Below are 23,469 nucleotides of genomic sequence, written 5' to 3'. Positions count from 1 at the left end.
AAGACAGGGGAAAAAATTCACAAGCCTTGAGTCAGAATACTTGGGTACCAGTCCTGGCTCTGCTATTTATATAGCTTTCTGACCTTGGAAAACCTACTGGAAATCTTTGAGCCTCAGTTTCCTCATCTATTAAATGGGGACTATAATAGCTACTTCTCAGAGCTGTTGTGAGGTATAAATGGCCTAATGCATGTGAAAGGATTTTATAAACTAGAAAGTGCTATATAAATGAGATGCCATTATTATTAAAGTAGACTAGGTTTCCTAAGAGAAGTAAGTTTTTTTCTTCCAAATTATTTACATTTAGTCGTTTACATACAACACACAAAAAATTCCAAAGTCACTGAAACACACACAATCCTAACTGTGTTTCACAAGCTAATACTAGACAAACCCTAAAGACAGATCCATCAAGCTGTATTGGATTTCCAACTGGGTAAGTAGAAGGACCCATGAGGTGCTGGGGATGAATGGGAAATTACCCCAAAGGGAAAAGCTTTCTCCAGGTAATCAAATAAGGAAAGTCACGGAGAATCTATCACCAACTTTTAAGTGTTAATTATTTAATTTTCAAAAACCCATTCCTGTCCCTGTTCACCCGGTCCTCTTCCTTCTAGACGGTAGCTATTATTGCTTTATTATGTGTTCTTCTAGGATACTTTATGCACATGTAAGCAAACACAAATGTGTTATTTTCTTCCTTTTAGAAAAATTTAACTATACATCTTGGGTGCTATTTACATATTGCTACATAAAGAGTTTCCTTATTCTTTCTTTTGCCACTGTGTTCTACTCCATTGAATGGATGTGCCTTTATACATTTACTTTATAAGTTCCTTTTGAAAGAATATCCAAGTTGTTTCCAATCATTTGCTCTGCCCTCTGAGGAAGGAAGGTTTCATTCTACCTTAAGCAGTGGCAGTGAGGCCGCCGGAGATCAGGTCCAGAGCAGCCCCAGCCTAGACAGCCCACCGCTCGCCGCTCTTTTGAACAAATAGACAGACCTCTGGAATCTTCTCAGTTATTTTTCTTGCCCTTGATCAAAACCACATAGTTGGGAGGATCTATTTCAGTTAGCCCTCTTCTTAAAAGTCAGTATAATGCTACAATTAAGAGTCTGAAGCCAGACTGTCTGGGTTCAAGCGCTGGCTCTTCCCACTTGCTATTCAAATTCTCTCCATCTCAAAATGGGGATAATAATATAGTATACACCTCACAGGGTTTTATAAGGCTTAAGTGAGCTATATATGTATCAGTGGCTCTTATAATGTCCAACATCTTTCAGGGGGTATTTAAGAAGGAGCAGCCAAAATAATAAAAGGTGTCTTTATCTCAAGGAAATATGCTCGAAATCACTGGTTCTCAAAGTGTGGCCTGTGGACCAACAGTATCACCTGGAAACTTGTGAGAAATGCAAACTTGCTGAATCAGAAACCCTGAGGGTGGGAGGGACGACCCAGCAATCTGGTTTTTAACAAGCCCTCTAGGTAATTCTTATAAACGCTATGGTTTAAGAACTATTGTTCTAAAATGTAGGGTTTGGCAGGGGAGGGCGGTTTTAAAACATATTCAGATCATGGAACACCTGAAAATCATGTTCTTTATGGGATATCATGAACTGGTGACACAGAATTCCATGCATTTTACTAGTGGAAAAATATGCCCATATTATTTGTATGATGTTTTCTGTATCTCAAAAAATACAGAGAGAATTGTTTTCTCTTAGACCACATTTCCAAAGTCTTCTCTTAGCAACTGTTTGCTACTAGTTCAGTAGCACTGATAGATTTAATAGCAGCAGGTGTCAATATTTTAATTAAAAATATGGAGGAGAAAAATTCAAAATGGAAAAATTCTAACTCTTAAACTTACTCTATAATGACAGAACGGGACTTAACCACTATGATTTAACTTTAGCCATTTTTTCATTTGTTTATTCATTCAGCCAACGTTTACTGAGCACTGACTACGCTGTCAAAACTGTGCTGAGCCCTTGGAATTCTAAGACTGGCAAGAGGAGGATATGATCTATCCATCGATCTATCATATGATCTATCTACAGAAAACCACAGTCCAACCTGTACTGTACCCATGTTTCCAAGCCATTGGTCAGAGTTTTCAGAGAGAAACAAGCCATTACTGTTCCTATTCTCCCTGGAACCAGCACGGTGCTTTCTCCAATGAAGAAATGCTATTATCCTGTAGCATAAACCACGGATGTCAAATATGTCAATTTCAGCCAGATGGCGGGGCCTCCCTGGAGCATTACTTTGAGAAAGATTCTGAAACAATAGTCTCACTGGGCAGGAAAGAGTGCTGGACACAAGAAAAAAGAGCGTACCAACATAAGTATTTTTTATTTGCAGCCCTTGAAGAGCATAGCCTTCCTTTTCCTTTGGAAAGAACCTCCCATTTCCCAAAGGAAAAGGGAGGCTATTTCTCAGCATTTCGTGGATTGTAAAAACATACCCTTTGCCTTGTGTCCCTCTGAGCCTCCTAACGTTATTGGCTTTCTCCTTTTCCCTTGTGTTTTCCTTCTCTAAGAGCCATTGGGAATGGCCTGGTCAAGTTCAGAGTCAGTGAACAGTGCTTCCTGATGTCAGATACATTAGCATGGCATGATTTTCCCTGTGGTGTTTGGGCTGAGGCCCCAGGGCCCAGCCCTGTTGCTTTCTTCCATTGGTTTCAGGACACATGGCTTGCTCTAAGTGTGAAACAGCAGGATTTGTTTCCCTGAATGAGAGAGCACACACTTTCCCCTTTGCTACTTGGTTGGCATTACACAGATGTGAACAAATGGCCCTTCACCTTCCACCTCCATGTCAACCAACCCCTTGGAATAAACATAAAGAAGATTCCCACTCAAACTTCATGGAGAACACAAGAGGAGACAAAATGGGCATTACAGCCAAGAATCCACTCGTTGGGCTGGTTCTCCATTTGCTCCACAAGTAAAAACGTGTGTATGGCATTTCTAGCTTACTCTTTATCTGCTTACATGCCTCTCTTACAAGGAAATCATGAATCCCTATTTAGGATCCATTAGGCTCAGAGCTCTGAGGAAGTCTGAACCAGATCAATCTAGCTCATGTGGTCAGCTAGAACTATAATTTAGAATGCGGTGCAGAAAACCTGTTCCATGCTTTAAATGACAAAGACTCTAGAACTCCAAAGATTTTTATTTTCCAACCCATTTCCTTCAAGAAGAGCCAATATGGAAACATTCCCAGGAGGTCTTTCAATTAGTTCTATTGAGAACAAATGGAGATTCTATTTATCCTGATTTGCTGAAGACATTAGAAATCATTTTTCTCTCCCCTGAAAATGTTATTTTTTTCTCTTCTTTCCTTATATTTTGCCTCTTCATTCACATCCAAAGAAGTTCACCATATTTGTTCATCACCTGATTATTTTCAGGTATTATTTGGATTTTACTTTCTTGGCTTTCCTTTCTAAATGTTTCCGTTTTCTTTATAAGTTTCTTCAGGTGTCTCAAACATAGTGTTTTTGAGCTCTTGTTTTATTTTTCTTTGTATTCATGAAAAAGTACATGTATGATCTGGAATTATCTAATTCTAAACCCCACCAGAAAATGATGCTTTACGACTTTTGTCAAGTTGTAAACTGGGAATCACATCAATGTTTCCCACAAGATAACTAATTGTAAAAACTGTTAGGTCTTCACCAGACTGATTCTAATTTTATACCATTGTGACATCTGATTAAAAGGTGGCCAACTCTCTCATCAAAAAAATCTACGAACAAATACTGGAGAGGGTGTGGAGAAAAGGGAACCCTCTTGCACTCTTGGTGGGAATGTAAAATAATACAGCCACTCTGGAGAACAGTATGGAGGTTCCTTAAAAACCCAAAAATAGAACTACCATATGACTCAGCAATCCCACTACTGGGCATATACCCAGAGAAAACCATAATTCAAAAAGAGTCATGTACCACAATGTTCATTGCAGCTCTGTTTACAATAGCCAGGACATGGAAGCAACCTAAGTGTCCATTGACAGATGAATGGATAAAGAAGATGTGGCACATATATACGATGGAATATTACTCAGCCATAAAAAGAAATGAAATTGAGTTATTTTTAGTGAGGTGGATGGACCTAGAGCCTGTCATACAGAGTGAAGTAAGTCAGAAAGAGAAAAACAAATACTGTATGCTAACGCATATATATAGAATCTAAAAAAAAAAAAAAAATTGTTCTGATGAACCTAGGGGAGGGACAGGAATAAACACTCAGACACAGAGAATGGACCTGAGGATACGGGGAGTGGGAAGGGTAAGCTGGGACAAAGTGAGAGAGTAGCATTGACATATATACACTACCAAATGTAAAACAGATAGCTAGTGGGAAGCAGCCGCATAGCACAGGGAGATCAGCTCGGTGTTTTGTGACCACCTAGAGGGGTGGGATAGGGAGGGTGGGAGGGAGACGCAACAGGAAGGGGATATGGGGATATATGTAAACATATAGCTGATTCACTTTGTTATACAGCAGAAACTAACACAACATTGTAAAGCAATTATACTCCAATAAAGAAGTTAAAACAAAAACAAAAACAAAAATGATTTATGGAGTTATATAAGCTCTGGGGTTTATATGTGTTCATTCATATGTTATTCATGATTTATTCATACATATTTACAAATAAATCTCTGCTCAAACCACCCCCCCCAAAAAATAAAATAAATAAAAAATAAAAGATAGCCAACTCTCAATTAACCCTAGTAATAATGGATAAGAAGAGTACTATATGTTAAATTAAATCACTTACTGTTTCTATAATAATATCAATTTCCCCCTCACCAGAATGCAGAAGTTACACTGAAGGGTAAAACTGACAGGCTTATTTTTTTTTTTTAACATCTTTATTGGAGTATAATTGCTTTACAATGGTGTGTTAGTTTCTGCTTTATAACAAAGTGAATCAGTTATACATATACATAGACATATGTCCCCCTATCTCTTCCCTCTTGCGTCTCCCTCCCTCCCACCCTCCCTATCCCACCCCTCTAGGTGGTCACAAAGCACGGAGCTGAAGGCTCACTTTTTGTTGTTTTCCTTCCCATCTTCTTTTAGAAAACAGTGGGCAGAGACAAAGGGAAAAAGGGTAAAGGATGAACATCACGAAAGTGTCATGAACTATCCCTAGAGAGTTAAAAAATTGACTTTCGTTGGGACTTTCAAGATTGTGGATATAATACACCGTGTCCATTCACTGGCTCTAAGCACAGTTTTTATAGCCAGTCGTAAAATGGAAAGTAAAGGTTCATTGTGAAACAGTTGGCACATATTTAACAAAGGTAAGACAAGCTGGCCCCACTATAATTTATACCCATTAGCATGGGGTTCAGTGGTGATCCTATGGTAGAGGGCACAGCTAATAAAGAACTTCAAAAGAAGAGAGAACAAATTATGAGATGTAGATTAGTGTAAACAGTTTACATTTTCAACGACGGTGAAACTAAATTTAACTAGCAAAGATTAGCAAGTATCACTATTAGTTCATATAAATAACCCAGCAATTCTGTAAATGGATACAGATTTCACATGAGTTTTGCCAGAAAAAAGACCCCGTTATCATCTCTAAAATCTACACTATTTTACTTTTTAAATAAATGAAACGATAGCTCTTGAAAGCACTTCAGAGAGGTTATCTGTCAAATCTACACTTGTAAAGATTTTCCTTGTGAAGACAGAGAATAACTGGATCCCTTTGCCTTGTAATAACCCTCCATAGCTCTAAAAACGGGAATTAACTGACTCCTTAATCCTTACTTTTACAGGTAAAACAATTCCATCCTCGTCAGCTTTTTCTTGAAGAACCCATTTTCCATATCCTTGGTTATCTGGTTACTTTTCCCTGGATCTTTTCCCCATTCCCACTTTTCTCTCAAAATGAGAAAAGCAGTTAGGTCTCAGTGAAGTTTCTTCCACACCCCACCCGGAAGCACTTCCACTTCTTCTAACTCTTGCGTTCTTTTCTTTAGTTTGGGCAATTCCATCAAAAACATAACCAGACACTTTTGAATTCCCAAGAGAAGAGATTTGAACACAAATCAAAGATGACAACTAAACCTCTAAAATCATAATAGCCTTATTAAGTGTATGGAGGGTCTGCAAACCACATGAGCTCCCCTGGAGAACGTGCTGCTTACCTGTGAATTAACAGCTCTGCTATGAGATAGGCTCTCTGCTCACCTTAGGTCTTGCCCTAAGAGATTATACTGTCATACGCAATATAGAAGGGGGGTGAGCCGAATGCTGCGATGAAGATACTTAAATCAGTTGCTTTTTCGTGTGTTATTTTAGTTGTGAGAAAGTCAGATAAGTCAAGCTCTTTCTGAGACCCCAGAGATCAAAGAGAATTCAGTTAAGGGCAATCGTTTGAAGAGCAACAACTATACTCTTCTTTACCGGAAATTCTGTGAAATGTAGGTTTGGCACACTTATTTCTGTCATTCTTATTCACACTTCAAATGCCAAGGAAATCTGTTGGAAAATGTTGATTTGACCACTAAAACTTGAATGGCCTGGTGTTTTGCAACAGACTGCACCATGGAGCACACTGAAGGTCTATCTTGATGTTATTTACCGGTATCACAGTGGTCACACCAGTCACGCCCCTCAAAAGTTATAGAACAAATAAATACAACTGTGAATGCTTGGTAGTCAAACTAAAATAGAGACTCTATTCTGTTTAATCAGAGGGACCATGCCTCAGGACTGAAAGGAGTGCTATAAGTCCAAGATTCATAAATCCTTATCTATTTCTTTATCACATGCCCTTGTGTGCCTTACTGCTCAAAGTGTGGTCCCCATACCTACAGCATGGGCAGTACTGGGGAACTTGTGGGAAATGCAGAATCTCTGGCCCCAACTCCAATTTATTAAATCTACATTTAACAAGATTTCCAAGAGATCTGTATGCATATTAAAGTCTGAGGACTACTGCTTAATAGATGTGTGTGTGTGTGTGTGTGTGTGTGTGTGTGTGTGTGTATAAATGTTACCTGTAAAATGATTTGTCTCTTAAGCTCCCTCACCAGGAAGTTAAAAACACTAGTTTAACAAAAATATACCAATTACAACTCTCTTGTAAAGCCATTGGCAAAGTCTTTTGTCTTTAGATTCACAGGACGGCCTATTGCATTAAAGCCAGGAGAACAAGAGTTAAAAGACGGCTCTTGGCAAAACATCAGATATTCCTCTCCATGTCTTACCTTGTCTAGTGAGGAATCTCCCTAGAATTGGCTTCTTTATTTCACACACTTTTCTACCATTTAGAGTCTAGAAAAACTTCAAAGGAGGGCCAGGTGTTCTAAGAGTCACAGCTGTTTATTATTTTAATTAATTTACTGAAAGAGTTCAGTTCCCAAGCAGTCCCGAGGAGATTCTGAACACAACGGCAAGAGCAAGCAGACTACATGTATATACCCCCAGGATCAACTCTGCAACTCACAGCGAGTGAACTTGGAAAATGTGGCGGGAGGGGAGAAGATTTCATTACCAAAAGTTCTTGGAAACGTCTTTCGCCTGTTCAAATTAACACAGGGATAGAACTGTGGGGAATCTAACTTGCGGTGAATTACCCTTCTTTGAAAAGCTGCATGACTTGCAAACCAGCCTGTGGTTTAGTTTTCCGTGACGTCAGGCACTGGGCCGAACTTCACTGATAGAACATTTTAGGAATAGAGGCATGGGTTCTGATGGAAAAGGGCAGATATCTAAAGACTAGGTTTCAAAGGATATGGGAACAATTTCTCACAATTCTAGCTTATTTTCACTGGGGACACAACAGCAATTGGTAGCAATTCTTGCTAGTTCCCCAACCTATCCCTTTCAAGAAAGTACTTATATATTTTCAGGCATCTTAGGGAATCATTTGTAAATGGGCTCTTAAATGTCCCCTTTCTTGTTTTTTCTGCCTAGCATATATTGTGTAGCAGTATCTGCAGAGAACGGTCTGAAGACAAGTACTGTACGTGATAATTTAGAGTAGTGCTTCCTAAAAAGTGGACCCGAAGTCATCTGTATCAGAACCATCTGCAGTGCTTGTTACGATGCAACTCATGAGTCTCCAGATCTACTAAATCAGAATCCATGGAAGTTAGGTCTTAGAATCTACATTTTTAACAAGCTCCTGGGTGATGTTACATGCATACTACTGTTTACAGTTTAAAATCAGCTGAATTTTGGATTATGAGAGCAACCCAGCCTATGAAGTATTCCCTAACTATCTCCAACATTTAGGTAGGGGTACGAGTGAGCCTGAGCTGTCTTACCATCTCGGGGATCCCAAGAAGCCAAGGTGTTAGGGGAAAAGCAAAGTGTATCAGTGGATATGTGCTGGTGATTTAAATTGAGGACTGATGGATCTCCAACCCAGGTCCCCTCCGCCCAGTGAAAAGACATTTCCACAACCAACCATAGCACCCAGCAGGTTCTCTGAAAATTTGGGATTAGAACAATCACTGTCAGAAAGAAGTGGGATATCCTCTAGGTGATTTGTAGAAATCCCTAAAGGAATACACAACATTCCAATTACCTACCTCTCAGTCCATGCTTGAATTCACTTTGCCACTGATTTTCATATCTTGCATTGTTTTAGAATTTGCAGCACCACCAGAATTATGCTCCCATTTGTTGGTTTCTATGCCGAGAAATGATAAGGTTTAAATTTTCCATCCGGATGAGTAACAGACAGTTCTGGTTGAGTGCGCCTATTCAGCAAGCTCTAAATTCACTGTGCTCTTGTCTTATTGGTGTTTCTTTTGTCTTTCCCTGGTAGAAAGGAAACATTTATTTGAATAGTAGAATAGGAAGGTGATCCAGGAAGAGAACCATCACAACATTCAATGTTTAGAGATGACTATTAATGCACATTTTAATTTAAGCTCCAAAGACGACAGATGAATCAAGCAGTACACATTTTAAACCACTTTTATAGTAAAAGAGTTCTCTTTAAATTCTGTTTCTTATCAACATAAGTTCAGTCTTCCATTGAAATCAGCAATGATGTAACAGATTTCTGGCAGGGTTTTTCCACCAACCTATACACCCAGCCCAGATTCATAAGCCATCATCTTGACACCTACATATTATCAATAGTTAACCGTCTCATGTTTCACTTAATGCGAGATTTCCTCTTTGAGTCCTGTATTTAAAAAAAAATACACAAAGAATTAAGTTTCGCTTCAAAGGAGTAATAAAAGGAATGTTACGTTTGGTGCAAGAACTAAATGATTTCCATCCTCCCGAAAAACAGACCGCCATAGGTATATGACCAGGTTCCTAATAGGTAGCCATCAATTCTTTTTCCCTAAAATGACCGACCGTTGCCCCTATAAACTACAAAAGTAACTACACTCAGAATGAAGTAAGGTTGGCATTTGCGTGACAGGAAGTGAACATATGCACTTTGAGTGACAGGCAGCCACTCTCACTTACATTTTAACCCTTTGCTCTTTGTGCTCTCAACGTCATCGATGTGCACACAGAGCTTTATGCGGGATGCCCCTCCCCCGCCCAAATTTCAGTCGCTCCACAGAGCTGCCTGTTCAGTGTCTGCTGTTTCTGCATCTGAAGTGTCCAGATAATCGGTCGTTCATTTAGAATATTCTAACACAATTTTGTGTGTTCAAATGACAAAAGGGTAAACAGTGTGAGACAGCTAGTCAAAGGTGGGGGAAAATGGCTCTTTTTAATGTAAGCTTTGTGAAGCACACGCGCACAGTCAGGTGGGAGTGAAGAAGCAGCTGCCTGAGTGTTCATGAAGTTACATGGAGACAAGGTGAGTGCTTATTCCAAGTTCATATTGCTCCCAGCAAAGGTGTACAGCTCTCACCGGTCATCAGTTTGTGAAATTACTAAGGTCCTGTTTGCCCTTAATTTCCTAGAGGATTGGTAGGAAATAAAATCAAAGATTATCACTATAGAATAGATAAAAAATAGAGAACTTTTCAAATAAGTTGAATGATTTGCCTCAAGTTTTGTAATAATTCCACACTGAGCCTAGATGAAAACTCAGAAGATAGAGAGGCCTGGAAAGAGAGCATAGCGTGTGTCCTCTGGACCCAGACCTCATCAAACACGATCTCCCACCATTCTTACAAGAATCCTGTAAAGTTTTCTTATACCCATTTTACAGATGTGGAAGTAGGTCATTTGGCTAACTTCACACAGTTGGAAAACATCAGAGCTAGGAATCAAACACAAGCCTTTTTTCTTCAAAACCCATGCACATTAAAAAGCACATTAGTGTTTCCCAAAGCTTAGTATGCCCACACTCCTTTAGGTGGGATCTGGAAGAAAACTTCACTAGTGCCGTAGTTCTCAAACTTTACTCTGCATGAGAATCACCTTGAAGCTCGTTAAAATGCTGAACCCCACAGCCTCCCCAAGGGCCGTCTTCTGAGTCGGCACCACCCAGGTGATTCCGAAGCATGTGCTCTGATAGTTTCGCTCTGAGAAACGCACTAGAGATGGAAATATAATTAGCACTACAAACCCACTTCACAGGCATTCTCCTTTTTAAATAAACTCAAGGACAAAAAGGGGGCAGGGGAATTTTAAATCCACACATTATTTTTTTGAATTTCACTTTATTTAAAGAAGAAAACATTAAAGAAATGACTGTAGAGGTGGTGGCAAATCTGCCAAAGATTATGGAGGTTGTATTGTAAAGACCGATATCTGGGAAACCCAGAGACTCACTGTTCTGAGATTGAAAGGAAAGGGATATGCTTCTGTTTGCCCAGATATAGGCATAAACTGAAAACCACAGACTGTCTGGGAGCTCAGGGACCCTCTGCTGCTTCCATGGCCCAATCCTACCACCAGGGCAGCATGCGGGTAAGGACAGAAGAAAGACCATTGGGGTCCAGAGAGTGGGGCCTTCTCTCCAGTTAACTGAAGGCACAAGGAAGCATCCTCTCCCACCACAGCGGTCCAGCAGCACAGAGGGGCATTACAGCTTCCTCAGCTTCTCCTGGCTGTTAAGGGTTCCTGACCGTTTTGAGGTCAGAGACCTCTTTGATAATCAATAAAAACTTTGCACCCTTTTCCCAGAAAAATGTTCACATATACACACAAAAATATGTTGTCCCATTTCACAGGCTTCTCAGGTTCCTCAAAGTTCATAACACAGACTCCAATTTAAGGACTCCATTGTGCAAAAATGAAGAGTTCATTTCAGCTCATGGCAATTTTGTTTGAATTCGACTTATCCTTCCTCTGAGTAAAACATTCTAAACAGGAGCTCTTCATCTGGAGTTCAGGATTCCCAGTGCGGTGGAGCTGGGGACAGGGCGGTCAAGAGTTGTAGAGAGGCCCCCTGACTCTACAAGAAGTATTCAGATGTTGACACATTTCATCAGAATGTCAAAGGAGCTCAAAACTCAGAAACAGTTTTTTAAAAACACTTTTTAAAAAACACCTTTATAAATGTAAATAAAACACAGATACCAGAAAACCCCTGCCAAACAAAAGTATGGCATAGTGAATTATTTATCAGGTAAACAGCCTGTGACCGATACTCAGGTCAAAAAAAATAAGACTTTGCCGCCACCCAGCAGCCCCTCCATGTGCCTCAGCCCATCACAGCCCCTCCCTTCCTTCAGAAATAACCACTAATCTGAGATTAAGAGCAACCATTTCCTTGTAACTCCTAGTTTTATCACCCAAGTGTCCATCCTGAGAAACTGTCATTTAATCTTGCCTATTCTTTAAAATCTGATACATATTTTCAGTCTCTTTAATCTATCAGTTACCCTCCATGCCACTTTTCTTCTCCTTTATAATTTACCTTTTGAAAAAATTCTTAGGCTATTTAACAATAGTGTTTCCCACAGGCTGGATTTTGCTAATTGCCTACCCTTGGTGCAGTTCGTTATGTGCCTCTGTCCTTGGTATTTCCTTCAAATTCGTAGCTGGATCCAGAGACTGGATCAGATACATTTCAGTGAAGCTCAAATGGTGCTGTGTTCTTCCATCAAAAGGCATGTAATGGAGGAGTTAATATGGCGGAGGAGTAGGAGGATGTGGAGTTCATCTCTCTCCACGGATACATCAGGAATACATTTACAGATGCAACAACTCTCACAGAACACCAGCTGAACACTAGCAGAAGACCTCGGACACTGGAAAGGACTATAAAAATCCCTGCATAACTGGGTAGGATGCAAAAAAGAAGGGAGAAGGAGGAGTGGAGGAAGCGGGATGGGACCTGCACCCTGGGGCGGGGGAGCTGAAACAGAGGAGAGATTCCCGAATTTGGGGGAAACCCCCTCTCTGACCAGGAAATCGATCAGGACAAAACATCTGAGGCTGTTGGAAGAGGGTGAAGTGGCCACTCTGTGGCAGACGGGGCAGAGTGAGAAATACACAGATGGTCCGTACCATGGCCCTACATGCCCTGGACTGGGACGTGTGTTCCCAGGTGTGCGAGGGGGCTGGGAGCTGGAGCGTGGGGACTGGAGAACAGGCCCGGGGCGAGAACTGCTGTTGGCTGTCGGGAGACAGACTGAGGGGATGGGAGGGAGGAAATCCGCAGCAGGGAATGCCTTCGGAGGAAGACTGGACTGCCATGGAAGCAGGGCGCTATTGCTGACTCACACGCAGGGGGAGGAGCCGCTATTGTAGCCTCTTGCTCCCCACACACCAGTGCCTGCCGACGACAATAAAAGAAGCCTGCTCAGGGCTGGCCCTTGGGTGCCGGCTGCCGGGTGCCAGAAAAACTCCGGCCAGGGCTGGCCCTCATGTGCCTTATGTGGGGTGCCAGAAAAGGCCCTCACTTGGGCCATATCTCTTGCACCCGTGGCTGCCGGCTTCCCTGTGCATTTGGCGCCACGGGGCTCCTGCGATCCAAGCAGTCATACCACCTCTGCGCCAGGCAGCCTCAGGAACAGACTCCTGTGGGTGGACCACGTGCAGAGGTGGGGATAAACCCCAAGCTGAACCCCAGGGAGGGGGCGACTAAGGAAGAAGATCGAAAATCTTTTCATCAGCTGTACAAGCTGTGGATTAAATCCCCGTGATCAGCTAGGTAGACCTTGCGTCTATGGAATATCTGAGTAGACAGTGAGTTCCCACAAATGAAAACGGGCTAGCTTGGGCAGCTGTGGACTTTGGGGGCAGCACACGCAGGAACTGGGCCAGATAAGAGCCTGAGGGGTCCCCACAGGGCCCACAGAGGGTCCAGAGAGCAGACCAGAGGCAGAGGAGGGCCTCACGGGGAGGCGGAGGGGGGCTGTGGCTCACGTGGTGTGCAAGGGCATTTACAGTGGAGACCCCAGGGAAACATCATTATTACTATTAATTTTATTATGTTTTGATTCATTCTGTTGTTGGTTCTGGCTTTTTTTTGTTTCTTTGTTGTTGTTGTTTTAGTATATTTTTAATTTAGTCTTTTGGTATCTTCGTGTCTTATAACATATTTTTTATTTTAATTTTTTTTATATATTACTATTTTTATTTTTACTTTGCTTTTCTGTTGTTCTGTGTTCTTTTCCCTTATTTTTTACTTCTTTTTCTTTAATATATATATATTTTTATATTTCCATTTCTACTTTGCTTTTCTGTTGTTCTGTGTTTTTTCTGTTTTTATTTTATTTATTTATTTAATCATTTTTATCAGTTTGTTCTGTTCCCTTGCTTTATTCTTCAGTTGGCACACTGCTTTGGTTATGTTTTTAGGTTTTGTGTTTTTCTTAGTTTTGATTCTAATTGTTTGATTTTGTTTTTGGGTTCTTCTGTTTGGTTGTTTGCTTGCTTTTTGTTTTATTTGGTTCTGTTTTTGTTCTTTTTTGTGTGTGTGTGTTTCCTTGTTTCTGTTTTTGTTTGTTTGATTTTGTTTTTACCATTTCTCTGGGATTTTGTTTGTCTTTTTTTTTTCTTCTTCTTACTTTAATATATATATATATTTTAATATTTCCTTTTTAAAATTTATTTATTTATTCATTTTTGGCTGTGTTAGGCTTCGTTGCTGCGCACGGGCTTTCTCTAGTTGCAACGAGTGGGGAGCGACTCTTTGTTGCAGTGCGCGGGCTTCTCATTGCAGTGGCTTCTCTTGTTGTGGAGCACAGGCTCTAGGCACGTGGGCTTCAGTAGCTGTGGCACACAAGCCCAGTAGCTGTGGCTCACGGACTCTAGAGCACAGGCTCAGTAGTTGTGGTGCACAGGCTTAGTTGCTCCATGGCATGTGGGATCTTCCCATACCAGGGTTCAAACCCGTGTTCCCTGCATTGACAGGTGGATTCTTAACCACTGTGCCACCAGGGAAGTCCTATTTTTTTATATTTCTATTTCTACATTGCTTTTCTGTTGTTCTGTCTTATTTCCCCTTTCTCTTTTCCTTTTTCTTTTTTTTTATCATTTTTTGTTGGTTTGTTTTGTTTCTTTGCTTCATTCTTCAGTTGGCACTCTGCTTTGGTTTTGTTTTGTGGTTTTGTGTTTTGTTAGTTTTCTCTGATTTTGTTTTGGGGTTCTCCTATTTGTCTGGTTGTTCTCTTGCTTTTTGTTTTACTTTGTTCTGTTTTTGTTTCCTTTGTGTGTGTGCATGTTTCCTTGTTTCTGTTTTTGTTTGATTATACTTTTTACCATTTGTCTGGGGTTTTGCTGGTCTTTTTTTTTCAATTTCCTTTATTGCTGGGATGAGCAACTTACAGGTCTTGGTTCTTCGATCAGAAGTCGGGCCTGGGGCTCTGGGGTGGGAGCACTGAGTCCAGGACGCTAGATGACTAGGGAAGATTAATCACCAAGAGCTCTCATGGATGCCTCTATCTGAATCCAAGACCCAGCTCCACCCAACTGCCTGCTGCTCCCAGTGCTGGATGCCTCACACCAAACAACAAACAGGACAGGAACACGAACCCACCCATCACCACACAGGCTACCAAAAGTCATACTAGGCTCACAGACACCCCAAAACACACCACCTGACATGGCCCTGCTCATCACAGGAAAAAGACTCAGCTCCACCCTCTAGAATGCAGGCACCAGTCCCTCCCATCAGGAAGCCTATGCAAGACAATGGACCAACCCAACCACCAGGGACAGAGAACAGAAGCAAGGGAAACTACGATCCTGCAGCCTATGGAAAGGAGACCTCAAATACTGTAAATTAGACAAAATGAGAAGACAGAGAAATATCTTGCAGGCAAAAGAGCAAGATAAAACCCCACAAGACCAAATAAATGAAGAGGAAATAGGCAAACTACCTGAAAAAGAATTCAGAGTAATGATAGTAAAGATGATCCAAAATCTCAGAAATAGAACAGAGAAAATACAAGAAACGTTTAACAAGGACCTAGAAGAACTAAAGAGCAAACAAACAGTAATGAACAACACAATAACTGAAATTAAAAATACTCTAGAAGGAATCAACAGCAGAATAACCGAGGCAGAAGAACGGATAAGTGAGGTGGAAGATAGAATGGTGGAAATAACTGTCACAGAGCAGAATAAAGAAAATAGAATGAAAAGAATGGAGGACAGTCTCAGAGACCTCTGGGACAACATTAAGCACACCAACATTCGAATTATAGGAGACCTAGAAGAAGAAGAAAAAGAGAAAGGGTCTGAGAAAATATTTGAGGAGATTATAGTTGAAAACTTCCCTAACATGGGAAAGGAAATAATCAAGTCTAGGAAGCACAGAGAGTCCCATACAGGAGAAACACACCAAGACACATATTAATAAAACTATCAAAAATTAAACACAAAGAAAAAATATTAAAAGCAACAAGGGAGGGCTTCCCTGGTGGCGCAGTGGTTGAGAGTATGCCTGCCAATGCAGGAGACACGGGTTCGAGCCCTGGTCTGGGAAGATCCCACATGCCGCGGAGCAGCTAAGCCCGTGAGCCACAACTACAGAGCCTGCGCGTCTGGAGCCTGTGCTCCGCAACAAGAGAGGCCGCGACGGTGAGAGGCCTGCGCACCGCGATGAAGAGTGGCCCCCGCTTGCCGCAACTGGAGAGAGCCCTCGCACAGAAACGAAGACCCAACACAGCCAAAAATAAAAATAAATAAATAAATAAAATTTAAAAAAAAAAAAAAAAAAAAAAGCAACAAGGGAAAAGCAACAAATAACATACAAGGGAGGGCTTCCCTGGTGGCGCAGTGGTTAAGAATCTGCCTGCCAATGCAGGGGACATGGGTTCGAGCCCTGGTCTGGGAAGATCCCACATGCCGCGGAGCGACTAAGCCCGTGAGCCACAACTACTGAGCCTGCACGTCTGGAGCCTGTGCTCCGCGACGGTGAGAGACCCGCGCACCGCGATGAAGAGTGGCCCCCGCTCGCCGCAACTAGAGAAAGCCCTTGCACAGAAACGAAGACCCAACACAGCCAAAAATAAATATAAATAAATAAATAAATTTTAAAAAAAAAAAAAAAAAGGTTTAAAAAAAAAAAAAAAAAAAAAAACATACAAGGGAATCCCCATAAGGTTATCAGCTGATCTTTCAGCAGAAACTCTGCAGGCCAGAAGGGAGTGGCAGGACATATTGAAAGTGATGAAAGGGAAAAACCTACAACCAAGATTACTCTACCCAGCAAGGATCTCATTCAGATTTGATGGAGAAATCAAAAGCTTTACAGACAAGCAAAAGTTAAGAGAATTCAGCACCACCAAGCCAGCTTTACGAAAAATGCTAAAGGAACTTCTCTAGGCAGGAAACACAAGAGAAGGAAAAGACCTACAAAACCAACACAAAACAATTAAGAAAATGGTAATAGGAACAGACATATCAATAATTACCTTAAATATAAATGGATTAAATGCACCAACCAAAAGACACAGACTGGCTGCATGGATACAAAAACAAGACCTGTAGATATGCTGTCTACAAGAGACCCACTTTAGACCTAGGGACACATACAGACTGAAAGTGAGGGGATGGAAAAAGATACTCCATGCAAATGGAAATCAAAAGAAAGCTGGAGCAGCAATACTCATATTAGACAAAATAGACATTAAAATAAAGACTATTACAAGAGACAAGGAAGGACACTTCATAATGATCAAGGGATCAATCCAAGAAGAAGATGTAAAAATTGTAAATATCTATGCACCCAATATAGGAGCACCTCAATACATAAGGCAAATGCTAACAGCCATAAAAGGGGAAATTGACAATAACACAATAATAGTAGGGGACTTTAACACCCCACTTACACCAATGGACAGATCATCCAAACAGAAAATAAATAAGGAAACACAAGCTTTAAATGAAACATTAGGCCTAATGGACTTAATCAATATTTATAGGACATTCCATCCAAAAACAACGGAATACAATTTCTTCTCAAGTGCACAAGGAACATTCTCCGGGATAGATCACATCTTGGGTCACAAATCAAGCCTCGGTAAATTTAAGAAAATTGAAATTATATCAAGCATCTTTTCTGATCACAGCACTATGAGACTAGATATCAATTTCAGGGAAAAAAACTGTAAAAAATACAAACACATGGAGGCTAAACAATATGCTACTAAACAACCAAGAGATCACTGAAGAAATCAAAGAGGAAATCAAAAATACTTAGAAACAAATGACAATGAAAACGTGATGACCCAAAACCAATGGGATGCAGCAAAAGCAATTCTAAGAGGGAAGTTTATAGCAATAAAATCCTACCTCAAGAAACAAGAAAAATCTCAAATAAACAACCTAACCTTACACCTAAAGCAATTAGAGAAAGAAGAATAACAACAACAACAAAAACCCCAAAGTTAGCAGAAGGAAAGGAATCATAAAGATAAGATCAGAAATAAATGAAAAAGAAATGAAGGAAACAATAGCAAAGATCAATAAAACTAACAGCTTGTTCTTTGAGAAGATAAACAAAATTGATAAACCATTAGCCAGACTCATCAGGAAAAAAAAGGCAGAAGACTGAAATCAACAAAATTAGAAATGAAAAAGAAGAAGTAACAACTGACAGTGCAGAAATAAAAAGGATTATGAGAGACTACTACAAGCAACTATATGCCAATAAAATGCACAACCTGGGGCTTCCCTGGTGGCGCAGTGGTTGAGAATCTGCCTGCCAATGCAGGGGACACGGGTTCGAGCCCTGGTCTGGGAAGATCCCACATGCCGCGGAGCAACTGGGCCCGTGAGCCACAACTACTGAGCCTGCGCGTCTGGAGCTTGTGCCCCGCAACAAGAGAGCCCACGACAGTGAGAGGCCCGCGCACCGCAATGAAGAGTGGCCCCCGCTCGCCGCAACTAGAGAAAGTCCTCGCATAGGAACGAAGACCCAACACAGCCAAAAATAAATAAATAATTAATTAATTAATTAAAAATAAAAAAATTTAAAAAACAATGCACAACCTGGAAGAAATAGACAAATTCTTAGAAATGTACAACCTTCCAAGACTGAACCAGGAAGAAATAGAAAATATGAACAGACCAATCACAGGCACTGAAATTGAAACTGTGATTAAAAATTTTCCAACAATAAAAAGCCCAGGGCCAGATGGCTTCACAGGCAAATTCTATCAAACATTTAGAGAAGCGCTAACACCTATCCTTCTCAAAGTCTTCCAAAATAAAGCAGAGGAAGGAACACTCCCAAACTCATTCTATGAGGCCACCATCACCCTGATTCCAAAACCAGACAAAGATGTCACAAAGAAAAGAAAATTACAGGCCAGTATCATTGATGAACATTGATGCAAAAATCCTCAACATAATACTAGCAAACAAAACCCAACAGCACATTAAAAGGATCATACACCATGATCAAGTGGGGTTTATCCCAGGAATGCAAGGATTCTTCAATATATGCAAATCAATCAATGTGATGCACCATACTAACAAATTAAAGGATAAAAACCATATGATAATCTCGATAGATGCAGAAAAATCTTTAGACACAATTCAACACCCATTTATGATAAAAACTCTCCAGAAAGTGGGCATAGAGGGAACCTACCCCAACATAATAAAAGCCATATATGACAAACCCACAGACAACATCATTCTCAATGGTGAAAAACTGAAACCATTTCCTCTAAGATCAGGAACAAGATGAGGGTGCCCACTCTCACCACTATTATTCAACACAGTTTTGGAAGTTTTAGCCATGGCAAACAGAGAAGAAAAAGAAATAAAAGGAATACAAACTGGAAAAGAAGAAGTAAAACCGCCACTGTTTGCAGATGACATGATACTATACATAGAAAATCCTAAAGATGCCACCAGAAAACTACTAGAGCTAATCAATGAATTTGGTAAAGTAGCAGGATACAAAATTAATGCACAGAAATCTCTTGCATTCCTATACACTAACAGCGAAAGATCAGAAAGAGAAATTAAGGAAACACTCCCATTTACCATTGCAACAAAAAGATGAAAATACCTAGGAATAAACCTACCTAAGGAGGTAAAAGACCTGTATGCAGAAAACTATAAGACACTGATGAAAGAAATCAAAGATGATACAAACAGATGGAGAGATATAACATGTTCTTGGATTAGAAGAATCAACATTGTGAAAATGACTATACTACCCAAAGCAATCTACAGATTCAATGCAATCCCTATCAAATTACCAATGGCATTTTTCACAGAACTAGAACAAGAAATTTTACAAGTTGTTTGGAAACACAAAAGACCCCAAATAGCCAAAGCAATCTTGAGAAAGAAAAACAGAGCTGGAGGAATCAGGCTCCCTGTCTTCAGACTATACTGCAAAGCTACATTAATCAAGACAGTATGGTACTGGCACAAAAACAGAAATATAGATCAATGGAACAGAACAGAAAGCCCAGAGATAAACCCATGCACATATGGTCACCTTATCTTTGCAAAGGAGGCAAGAATATACAATGGAGAAAAGACAGTCTCTTCAATAAGTGGTGCTGGGAAAACTGGACAGCTACATGTAAAAGAATGAAATTAGAACACTCCCTAACACCATACACAAAAATAAACTCAAAATGGATTAAAGACCTAAATGTAAGGCCAGACACTATAATATTCTTTAGGGGAAAACATAGGCAGAACACTCTTTGACATAAATCACAGCAAGATCCTTTTTGACCCACCTCCTAGAGTAATGGAAATAAAAACACAAACAAATGGGACCTAATGAAACTTAAAAGCTTTTGCACAGCAAAGGAAACCATAAACAAGACAAAAAGACAACCCTCAGAATGGGAGAAAATATTTGCAAATGAAGCAACAGACAAAGGATTAATCCCCAAAATATACAAGCAGCTCATGAAGCTCAATATCAAACAAACAAACAACCCAATCCAAAAATGGGCAGAAGAACTAAATAGACATTTCTCCAAAGAAGACATACAGATTGCCAACAAACACATGCAAAGATGCTCAACATCACTAATCATTAGAGAAATGCAAATCAAAACTGCAATGAGATATCACCTCACACCGGTCAGAATGGCCATCATCAAAAAATCTAGAAACAATAATGTTGGAGAGGGTGTGGAGAAAAGGGAACCCTCTTGCACTGTTGGTGGGAATGTAAATGGATACAACCACTACAGAAAACAGTATGGAGGTTCCTTAAAAAACTAAAAATAGAACTACCACATGACCCAGAAATCTCACTGCTGGCATATACCCTGAGAAAACCATAATTCAAAAAGACACATGTACCCCAGTGTTCACTGCAGCACTGTTTACAATAGCCAGGACATGGAAGCAACCTAAACGTCCACTGACAGATGAATGGATAAAGAAGATGTGGCACACATATACAATGGAATATTACTTGACCATAAAAGGAACAAAATTGAGTTATTTTTAGTGAGGTGGATGGACATAGAGTCTGTCATACAGAGTGAAGTAAGTCAGAAAGAGAAAAACAAATACTGTATGCTCATGCATATATATGGAGTCTAAAAAAATGGTACTGATGAACCTAGGGGCAGGACAGGAATAAAGACTCAAATGTAGAGAATGGACTTGAGGACATGGTGGGGTAAGGGGAAGCTGGGATGAAGTAAGAGAGTAGCATTGACATATATGCAGTACCAAATGTAAAATGGATGGCTAGTGGGAAGCTGCTGCATAGCACAGGGAGATCCACTAGAGGCTTTGTGATGACCTAGAGGGGTGGGATAGAGAGGGTGGAAGGGAGACTCAAAAGGGAGGGGATATGGAGATATATGTATACATATAGCTGATTCACTTTGTTGTACAGCAGAAAGTAACACAACATTGTAAAGCAATTATACTCCAATAAAGATGTGGGGAAAAAAAGGCATATAATGGTGGTTTTCACTCCTTTTTGTTGTAAGCAGGCATTGACTCAATGCCTGGATCTATTCGTTCATTAGGAGTTACAAAATTGTCACATTCTAATCTATCATTTTGTTTTCATTTGTTGGCTGTAAAAATTTTATAAGGAGATACCTAGTGGTATGGTTCACAAAGGAGAAGCAGATAAATGCTTGATTCTTTCCTTTCATCTACCCAGTTTTTAAATAAATGAATTGGTACCTATTATCTTCAAAAGGTGACCAACTAGTGCCATATAATTTATATATATATATATATATATGTATATATATATATAAAATTATGAAGGCCCAGATTTAAAGATATTTGATGGATTTCAAGCCTTTGCAATTCTCATCCATTTTGAAGTTCAGACTGGTCAGTGGGAGCTTTGTCTTCAAGGTGGTTCTCAAGTCCATTAGACATGACCCTACCAGTCTTTGAGAGCTTCTTTGCTACCCGGTATTACAAGGCGTTCCAGGCTCATCTTGTATCTCTTGCCTCAGACTTGGGATCAGCCATTTCCCAATAAATCCCAGTTTCTTTTAGAGGGAATGGTATTTCAAGACCACATCTGGGCCCTAGAGATATTCATTGTTTCTGAGTTGGTTATTGTTTCTAGACCTTTTATGTGAACAGAGCTAGGAAATACACACACAAGATATGCATATATGTTTTTAAAATATAATACCTCATAAGCTCATGCTGATATTTCCAATACAAAACTAAGTCTGAAAGATTTTTACAGGGTTCATGGAACAATATTTATTGAGTTCTTCCATGTTGATTTTAAGTTTTGATGCCCTATTTACTTGAAATTCAGTTTTACTAGATATAGAATCTTGGCACACATTTTCTTTCCTTGAATGTCTTAAATATTTTATACCATTTTCTTCTGGCATAAAGCACTGCTGTTGAAAAGTCTGATGATAACCTACCTGGATTTTACTTATATATCATATGCCTTCTTTGTCTATATATACAAAAGATTTGGGGTTTTTTCTTTAAAGTTCAGTAATTTTATAAGAATTTTTCTTGATGTTGGTCATTCTAGATCAATATTCTAAGGTTCACAGTGTGCTTTTTAAAATGTAGCTTCAATTTTTCTTCTATTTCAGAAATATTTTCTGTAATTTTAGCATTTGTTCTATTCCTGTCCACTGGGTTTCTTCTTTAAGGACTACTGTTATCTGCATGTTTAATTTTCTTTGTCTGTCTTCAAATATCTGTCTCATTGTCTTGAATCTGTTTTTCATTTCTTTCCTCATTTTTTTTTTTTTGAATTAAAAATTTTTTTCTCCTTTTCACCTTCTATTTCCCTTAAGGAATTATCTCATATTTATTCACTCTTGCATTTCTTCTAATCTAATCTTCACTTTTTCTTTTACTTTTAATTATTTTTTGACACCTATTCCCTGATTTCTGAGTCTTTTAAATTGTGGTTTTTGTTGTTCCTTCATATTTTGAATAATTTTCTTAAAATATTTAGCTTGTTTTGAAATAGTACATTATCATATTTATCTTTTTTGCATATGTCCTTCTGGTAGTTTTATTGCCTATAGAGATATTATTCTTCTCTCGATTCTCTTTTTGCTTTCAGTAACTTTGTATAGAATTTGAACTCAATAATTTTCTGTTGCTAATTTTCATGTAAAATTATTTTCCTGAAATTTTTGGAAGAGAGTTGGTTCATACAATTTTCTTACTTCACAGAGATCTCTCCTCTGTTGTTTTTGTAAACTGTTTTATTTATATATATATATATATATATATATAATGACAGCTATAAATACCTGACCAGTCCTCCTTAAAACTGTCAAGATCATCAAAAACAAGGAAAGCCTAACATACTGTTATAGCCAAGAAGAGCCTAAGGAGACATGATAACTAAATGCAATGGGGTATCCTGGATGGGATCCTAGAACAGGAAAAGGTAAAAACTTAGAAGATGTGAATATAGTAAAACTTAGGCAATAATAATATATTAATATCGGTTCATAAATTATAACAACTCTACCATATTAATATAAGATGTTAAAGATGTTATTTAATAGGGAAACTGGGTGGGGAGTATATGGGAACTCTCTGTGCTATCTTCTCAATTTTTCTATAAATCTAAAACCATTCTATTTTTTTTAATTTTAATTTTTTTAATTTAATTTATTTTTTATACAGCAGGTTCTTATTAGTTATCT

The sequence above is a fragment of the Balaenoptera musculus genome, chromosome 5 (genome assembly GCF_009873245.2).
Source record: "Balaenoptera musculus isolate JJ_BM4_2016_0621 chromosome 5, mBalMus1.pri.v3, whole genome shotgun sequence".
NCBI classification, from domain to species: Eukaryota; Metazoa; Chordata; class Mammalia; order Artiodactyla; family Balaenopteridae; genus Balaenoptera; species Balaenoptera musculus.
This window is presented reverse-complemented; position numbering follows the sequence as displayed.